General features: G+C 29.2%; 1 pseudogene; it reads left to right on the plus strand.

Moving 5' to 3' along the window:
• The first annotated feature begins 249 nt into the window (after positions 1-249).
• LOC120069760 lies at positions 250-2,639 on the plus strand (annotated as a pseudogene).
• Positions 2,640-8,503: the final 5,864 nt, after the last annotated feature.

The raw sequence follows: 8,503 nt of genomic DNA on the forward strand, positions 1-8,503 counted from the left end.
TCATCAATTCATATTAAACCATGCCAACATAAACGTAGCTGATCAATTCGAAGAGAGCAATATTTAGGTTGCACCTAAGTCCATGTTTCTCATTTCATACACACACTTTAAAACAAATAATCTTTTTAGTTTTTTTTTAAAAAGCAAACTGTCATGTGAGAGTTTTAATTGGGTGCCATTCAAGTTTTTTCCATTCGAATAAAGTATGAACTATTATAAAAAAATGTACTTTTGATTGAATTTAAGGTGGGATATGAATTGCATTGAGAAGCTCCCAAAGTACATGAAAGTATTTTATGGAGTTATATTAAAAGTTTATGAGGAGATTGAGAAAGATATCAACAAGGACAACATTCCATATGCTATTCACTATGCAAAAGAAGGGGTGAGAAGTTTTAATTACTCATCAATGTTATATAGTTTTATTTTCAATTGTTCAAGCTTTCTAATATCTATATATGCCAAGTTTTTGTGTATAGATGAAAAAAGGCAATGTAGAGCTTATTTTGCAGAAGCCAAATGGTTCCATGAAGGGTATTTGCCAACAATGGAAGAGTACATGAAAGAATAGCCATTGTGTCTACTTGTTATTATCTTTTTGTTCCAATTTCATTTGTTGGAATGGGAGTTGCTGCTTCACAAGAAGCTTTTGAATGGGTTGAGAGTGATCCAATGCTTCTTAAAGCAAGTGGAATAATCGGCAGGCTCATGAATGATATAACTTCCCACAAGGTACACAAGCCATTACATTTAAAAATCATCACTTGTATGATTGGTATTATTCAGTATGTTGTAATAGGTTATACATAAGAAAGCTCACACCCAAACAAGGACTTGAAGAGAGATTTAATTGGTTCAAAAACTATTTTTCTCTAACTTTGGTTCATTTTCGTTTTTTACTTCTAAAATATGTCATATTTTACATGACTTACTATACTTTCAAAATAGCGACAATTTTGATCTCTATATACAAATTTTTAACGTAATTTTATATATATAATGATGAACCTTTGATAAAAATTATGGTTATATTTTAAGAAATTTGATGACTAGAGTTTTGGAGTATCGTGCTAAAAATTTTGATTGCAGAAAATGGACATTTTTTAAAGAACAAAGATAAAAATAACAAGATTTGAAACTATAGAGACCCACATCAACATCTTGAGAATATAAGAAAAAATGAATCAAAGTTAGAAATATAGTACTAAAATAATGTCTAAACCTAATAGTAAGTAGACTTAAGGATGTTCAAATAACCCGACACCTACGAACAATCTGGACTACACAACTCAAAATGTAAGGGTTAGGATGGATTAAACTTTTTCTATTTTTGTTGGATTATGTTGGAACGTGCATTGACTAAAAAAGAATTAGCTTGACCCAACCCAATTTAGATTATATATATATTATATATTATATATATATTTTAAAGTTTGATTAATTTTTATTGACTAATTTGTGAATTTTTTAATATTTTTTTTAAAAATTTGTTATGATATTTATCTTTGTTTAAATTTGTTTGATAACTTTTAAATTTGTGTTGTATATAAATTTACATATTTTTAATTAAAAAGAAAAAATAAGTTATGACCAAAGAAGCCAACTTCCAAATCCAAATTTTAAGAGCTTGGTCGGTTTGGGTCAGAGACTTTTATGGATCCTTTGAGTTGTCAATCAACCAACCGAAATTTTTTGGTTGGTCCAAAAAATACCTTCAACCCAACCCAATCCATCCCGTGTGCACCCCTAAGTAGACTATTGGACATATAAATTACTAATCTTGTTGAGAATTCCACCTTGGAAAATCAAGAAATCTAATACTCCTTATAACAGAGATCATGAACAATTCCAATCATTGTCAATTAATTTTGAGATGAAATCTCATGTTATCTAATAAGTCGTTGAACCTTATTTTAATGTTAAAAATTCATTGAAAAATATCAAGCTAATTTTTTTTTTTAATAAAAATGAGTAGTTCCATGCAAGGATAATTAAAATATTTGATATATTTGTAAATCATAAGGATTGACACCGATATCCTGGTTTGATCAATATCTCGCATAAATAGGCATAAAAAGATATAAAAACATCATCAATTAATCAAATCACTACTAATAACATGTTTTTTAAACGATTTTTTATAAATTATTTAACTTTGATATGGATATCGATATTTTATTCCTAATAATATTTTTTGCTATGTTTTTTTTTTTTAATAGTTTGAACAAGAGATTGGTCATGTTGGTTCCGCTGTTGAGTGCTACATGAAACAACACGAAGTATCAGAGGAAGAAGCTGTGGTTGAATTAGAAAAAGAAATCGAAAAATCATGGAAAGATGTAATAGAAGATTACATAACGAAATCAACAGAGCTTTCGAATGCAATCCTTATGCGTGTGCTGAATATTGCTAGACTCTCAAACTTGTTTTATAAGAAGGAAGATGGTTATACATTTGTTCATGGAGCAACCAAACATTTCATTACTTCTATGGTTATAGACCCCATACCAATTTGACATCTCCTGGAGAATAATTGTTAATTGCATATGTACTTTTCTCTACCATAGTGTGTGCTTATGTAATGGGTAAAAGTACTTCTAGTGAAGTATTTGCATTTTAATTAAATAAAAAGGTAGAGAATTGGTGTTGACTATATTTTTTAAGTTGTCTTGTTTTATGAAATGTTTGTGATCTTGTCCCAAGTTTTGTTCTATGGAATGTCTCTACTAATGTTATTTTAGGTGTTTATTTCAGAAAGATTATTTCTTTCTCTAAGTTCGACTGGCTATTTTTTTCTTCTTCTTCCAACTATTATGCAATAGAATAGTTTAAAAAAAGCAATGGATAAAAAAGGTGACATATTATATATTTTACATATCATTAAAGATACATTTTAATGGTACTACACAATTCCTCACTACTCTATCAATCTGTGTAATCTTTGGAATTTGTATATACCTAAAAAATGAAAATTCTTCCTTTGGAGTATCCTTCACAATATTCTCAACACGACGGAGAAGAATCAACAAAGAAATCCTCATAGCTGTCTCAATCGAAGCGGGTGTATTCTTTGCATGGATAGCTCAGAATTTGTTAATCATCTTTTCATCAGTTGTACTTTCTCTTCAAATTTATGGGCTCGTCTTTCCCAAACAATTCTCCAACAACACTATCAATCTATTACCAATATTATCAACTGTCTCTTGAACATAAATCTGAACACTAAGGATGAGATTCTAAGAAGCAACATCATCACTACTCTTCTTTGGTGCACATGGCTTGAACGGAACAAAAGGATCTTCCAAGATGAACAGAAGCTTCAAGGTCATGTTTGGGATGAAGCTTTATCATTGGCTGGCCTATGGTGAAGAAAATCCTATTTATTTTGTAATTATGATGCTACTACTATCGCTTTAAACTGGAAATCGTGTATGTAACCCCCATTGCCCTTTTCCCTCTTGATTTTTGGATTTCAACTTTCCTCTAACTCTTTATACATACTTTTCTTTTTGAATGAATATGACTATTGGCTACGGGATATGATGAGGGTGCTAAGGAGGTATCAACCTAGTTGAGATGTCCCAATACACCCCCTAATCCCTCTTCCCTTTAGTACATTCTTAAAAAAAAAGTTATATATTTTAACCCCAATACTATGAAATTTGTTAAAATTTTGTCACTGTACTTTTAAATGTATAATTTTAGTATAATTTTAGTCACTGTATACTTTTAATAAATCTTAAATTTATTCTTATTTCTAGTTTATTTTTTACCTTTTTTTAAACTTTTTGTAATCTATGTAACATGTCACTATAATATTTTGAAAATAAATCAACAAATTGTATTTTCTTGCATGAAAGTTATTATTATTATTATTTAGCTAATTTCAATAAAAATTAGCTAGGAGAGACTATATTCAAGGTTTATTAAGAGTACATTAGTTAAAATTGAACATTTGAATGTATGAAAGGCTAAACTCGAAGTAGGTGTGAGCATGATGGACCGAAAAATTGAACCAACTGACTAAAATCTATCACTAATATTTTATAGGATGACTATAGGTAACTCAATCTCAATCCTTAGTAAGTTATAGACTCCTACCTATGAGAGACTGTCCTTTTATTTGTATGAGTGAGAGTGGCCCGAGTTGCCGACTCAATATGTCTACCATTTTGGAGAAAGGACTGAGTAGAGAGCTGGGAATATAATTACACGACATGGGATTTACTCCTTCCCATCTTTAGGGCAAGTAGAGAGAAATTGTTCCTTTAAGTGCTGACTCTAGATCTTGAACAATGGGCCCTCTTCTATCTCGTTGGTTTGAGAGGGATTTTGTTTATCGTATGACCATAAATAAGTTATTCATCTTATGATTAGTAGGACTATGAGAACTAGAGGTAATTACAAGGAAAAATGGTAATTGACCCAACTTAATTATGAACGATTTTTAAAGGATTCACTAACTGGTAACAGTGTATCCATGGATATAGAAGTACATCTACATGCAATGTGAAGAGTGTATATGTGGGTCTTCGGTGGAATGACTCGCAGTTAATGAATGTTGATTAATTAAATTAAAGAGTTTAATTAATTAATCACGTACCAATAGAGCTTGTAATCTATAGGTCCATTACATCTTCCCACTAGCTCGCTAAGGGTGAAAAAAAAAATAGAATTATTAAAGTTTTGGTGAATTTGAATTGTTGAAATTATTTGGAAAATATGACTGTACATAATACAATTAATATAATGTATATGGATACATTGTAATATAAAGTTAATTTTAAATTAGATTCAAAGTTAAACTTTTTTATATGCGAAAGTTAAAATATTTGAATAAGATTCAAATATTAAACAATATCCTTTATATTTATATTACAACCATAGGTTAAGATTAATATGAATAAGATTCATATTAAAATATAGGTTATGAGAGAAAAATATATTTAAATATGATTTATTTAAAGTATTATTTAATTATGTTAATTAAATAATGATTTAATTTAATCATATATTAAATAAAAATAACTCCCTCATGTGGGGAGTTATGAGATTAGTGGGAGAGGAATAACTAACCCTGTTCTTAACTCAACGTAAAAAAGAAGAAAACTGGATGATTATCATGTGTGGTTGCCTCTTTGGCTTAAAAAAAAAAAAATTCTCTCTCAAAAAATTTCTTCCAAACTCCAAAAGGGCTCTCACAAGCAACAAATTTACCAGAGAATGGCGGGGATTCGTTAGTGGTAATGTTCGAAACACATTTTTTTAAGATTTCACTTGAAGAAATAGCTTCAAAAGTAAGGTTTTCAAAACTTTTCTTTAATTTACAACATGCTTAAATTGGTTTCTTCTTTTATTTTCTGCAACGAATTTTGAAGCATGAGTATGAACATGCTTCTACACAAGATTCGATCCCTTAAATTGTATCAACGTCATATCTTACTTTCAATTTTTCGTTATTAGAAAGAAAGATAGAAAAATGGTGGGTGTTTTATGCATTTTTCTTGAAAATATATGGATAGTTTTTGTGTAGTTTGACGTTTTTCGGAGTTTCGACATTAGATTTACTGCAATTTACTTTGATTTGATGAATGTAAGGGCTTTTTGTTTTTGGACAAATTATTTGTAAGTAAGGTCATGTAAGGTTTGTCGATTGTGGCAATTTCTAGCTTTCAAAAGTTCCAAAAAAAAAAAAAGAGTAGACAATTAGAATTATGAGCACAAACCCAATAGGATTCTGTGCAGGGTACTGTCTGACCGTTATCGTCTGTGCGTCATAAAAACATCTGACTATCTGACTGTCATTGTTTGCTTCATGGATTCCCTTGGACAAAGGGCTATAATGATAAGAAAATTAGCCAAAATTTTGGAGCCTATTTCAATAAGTTCGTGCCATATTATTTATTAAAACTATTGTAATTTTATTTATTTTTTATTTTTAGGATACCAAAATTTTGGTCTATTATTGCTATATAATTTAATAATGCATGTGATTTATATTTAAAATATATCAATTATTTGTTGCATAAAGTATGCCATATAATTTGAAATCCCAAGAGGTTAAGCATGATCATGCATCTATTTAAATATAATTGTTATATTTAAAGTTTATGTTACATTTAAAAGTATGTACATACATGATGTATATTATATATTGTATATTATAATATTTTTACTAAATGATTAAAAACATGTATACTATATGACTTTCATTAATATGAATATAATAGTTATATTATTAATGTTAAAGAAAGTAAAATGGATATAATAAGGTTTTAATTCATTATTCTTAATATAAGAGTTTATATTGCATGATTGAAGAATAATGATAATTAAAACAAATTATGCATGATGCATGATATAATTTAGTTTAAATATGATTGTTATATCGATAATGTCTTTAGATGCATGTTATAGGTTTTAATTTCGTTACTTATATAAAAGTTATATGACATAGAAATTAAAATGTGATAATAAAGAGTTGCATACAAACATAGGGTTTTAATTCATGATTTCTAAGAGGTTTAAAATTTGGAAATTAAAATTTTATGATAAAATATTTCTAATAAATACTAGAAATTAGGTTTAATATTTTATTTTATTAAGAAGATTAAAAAGAGTTAATCAAAGATTAAATTTATAAAAGAGTTTGGCTATAAGGGACATTTGTCTGAGGAAGGTTCTGCCTAATGTTGGGGTATTTAAGATGAACGTAAGGGAACACCTTGACCTGGGAGCCGACCTAAAAGGTGAACTAGTCAAAAGATTTTATGAGCATGCAATAAAGTTGTTAAACTATCCAATATGAATGTTATATTGGGAAAATTAACAAATACTTATATAAATGACATAGCCTAAGTTTACCTAGGTATGCAACCTAGGTTTTAAAATTCTTAGTGGGAGAAAAAAGATGTATATGATATATCATTTTTCTTCTCACGCTCTCCTGAAAAATTTACACTGTGAGATCTATGCTCGACTTCGTGGCACCTTGGAAGTATCCTCCCATTGAAAAGTGTTTACATAGGCCAATATCAAGGTGAATGGAGAAAGTATTTATAGTGAGTAGGAGAATGGCGTGTGTCAACATATCCTATGGTCTCCTTCATTAGATGTATAGTGAGACTTCATACTCGGCCTTGTGGCACCCTGGATGTGTCCTCCCTTCGGAATATGTTTGTATGGAATCAATATCAGAGAAAACTCCATAAATAGATAGGTCCGCTTTAGTTTTTGCTTCAATTTGCTCTTTCCTTGACATTATTGGAACGGACATCTAGTATCTATAATGAAGGGTCACATTCACAATAAATTTTTGAGGAAGTTAATAATTTTAATCAAAACAATGATAACTAGTTGTTATAGTAATAAGAGTTATTCTGGTATAATAATTAGTTGAGAACATCTCAATTCAATGAAGAGGTAACTGATCACCCTTCGGTGTCTTTTATCTTAACTCAATGAAGTATTATTACAAAAAATTAAATGTTTTAGGATATATCAATTTTTTTTTTGCTAAAATTTGATTGGATTAAAATATTTATATTTTTACTAATTTAGATATTTTCTTGTATCAACAATCTTGAAATGGCAAGCGCTATAAATAATTTACTAGGAGCCGACAAATTAACTGGTGAAAATTACACAAGTTGAAAAAACATGATCAATACTATGCTAATAATCGATGATCTGAAATTTGTCCTAATTGAGGAGTGTCCTAAAATCTATGCTCGTACTGCATCTCAAAATGTTTCAGGATGTTATATGGTAGATGGATGAAGGCCAATGATAAGACTAGAGCATACATCTTGGCAAGTTTAACTAAAGTATTTGACCAAAAATATAAAAACATGATCACTGCATATGAGATCATGGATTCATTGCGCGAAATTTTTGGAAAGTATGATGGGGAAAAAAGGGAGTTGGAATTACTTATCTTTGAAGATCGATCCCTATACGTAAATCCTCTATAGTCATGAACTCCTCAAACAACTTCTCTTGAAATCAAACAAATGTACAATAGTTTGAAATCCAGAACGAGTACCACCACAAGATTATCTCGGTATTCTCAAAGTTGAGATCAAGTAGAGGTGTGTGGGCTTGCAGAAATTAAATTTGGGACACTACAGAAAAATGTCTATTATAGCTTTGAAAAAATGTTATCATATGTCTATTATAGCATTTTCTCCAAAGTCTTGACAACCCATGCTATTAAAAAGTGTTGTGCTTTTTATTGCACTTTTTAAACGCTATCGAAAAGTTCAACTTTTTATACCATTTTTGTTACATGCTATAATAAGTTTCCTTCTATAGCACTTGCTAAAATGCTACGAAATGTACGAATATTTATAGCATTTTGTAAATGCTATAAATACAAGTTTCAAATAGCACATTTGTCTTTGTATCAAATAAAGATAGCATTTTTAAAAACACTATAAAATCACTTTTATAAAAAAAAATATGTAGCTGTTATTTGAATATTATAGCATCTGTTACAATTATA

The sequence above is a fragment of the Benincasa hispida genome, unplaced genomic scaffold, assembly GCF_009727055.1.
Source record: "Benincasa hispida cultivar B227 unplaced genomic scaffold, ASM972705v1 Contig583, whole genome shotgun sequence".
Lineage (NCBI taxonomy): Eukaryota > Viridiplantae > Streptophyta > Magnoliopsida > Cucurbitales > Cucurbitaceae > Benincasa > Benincasa hispida.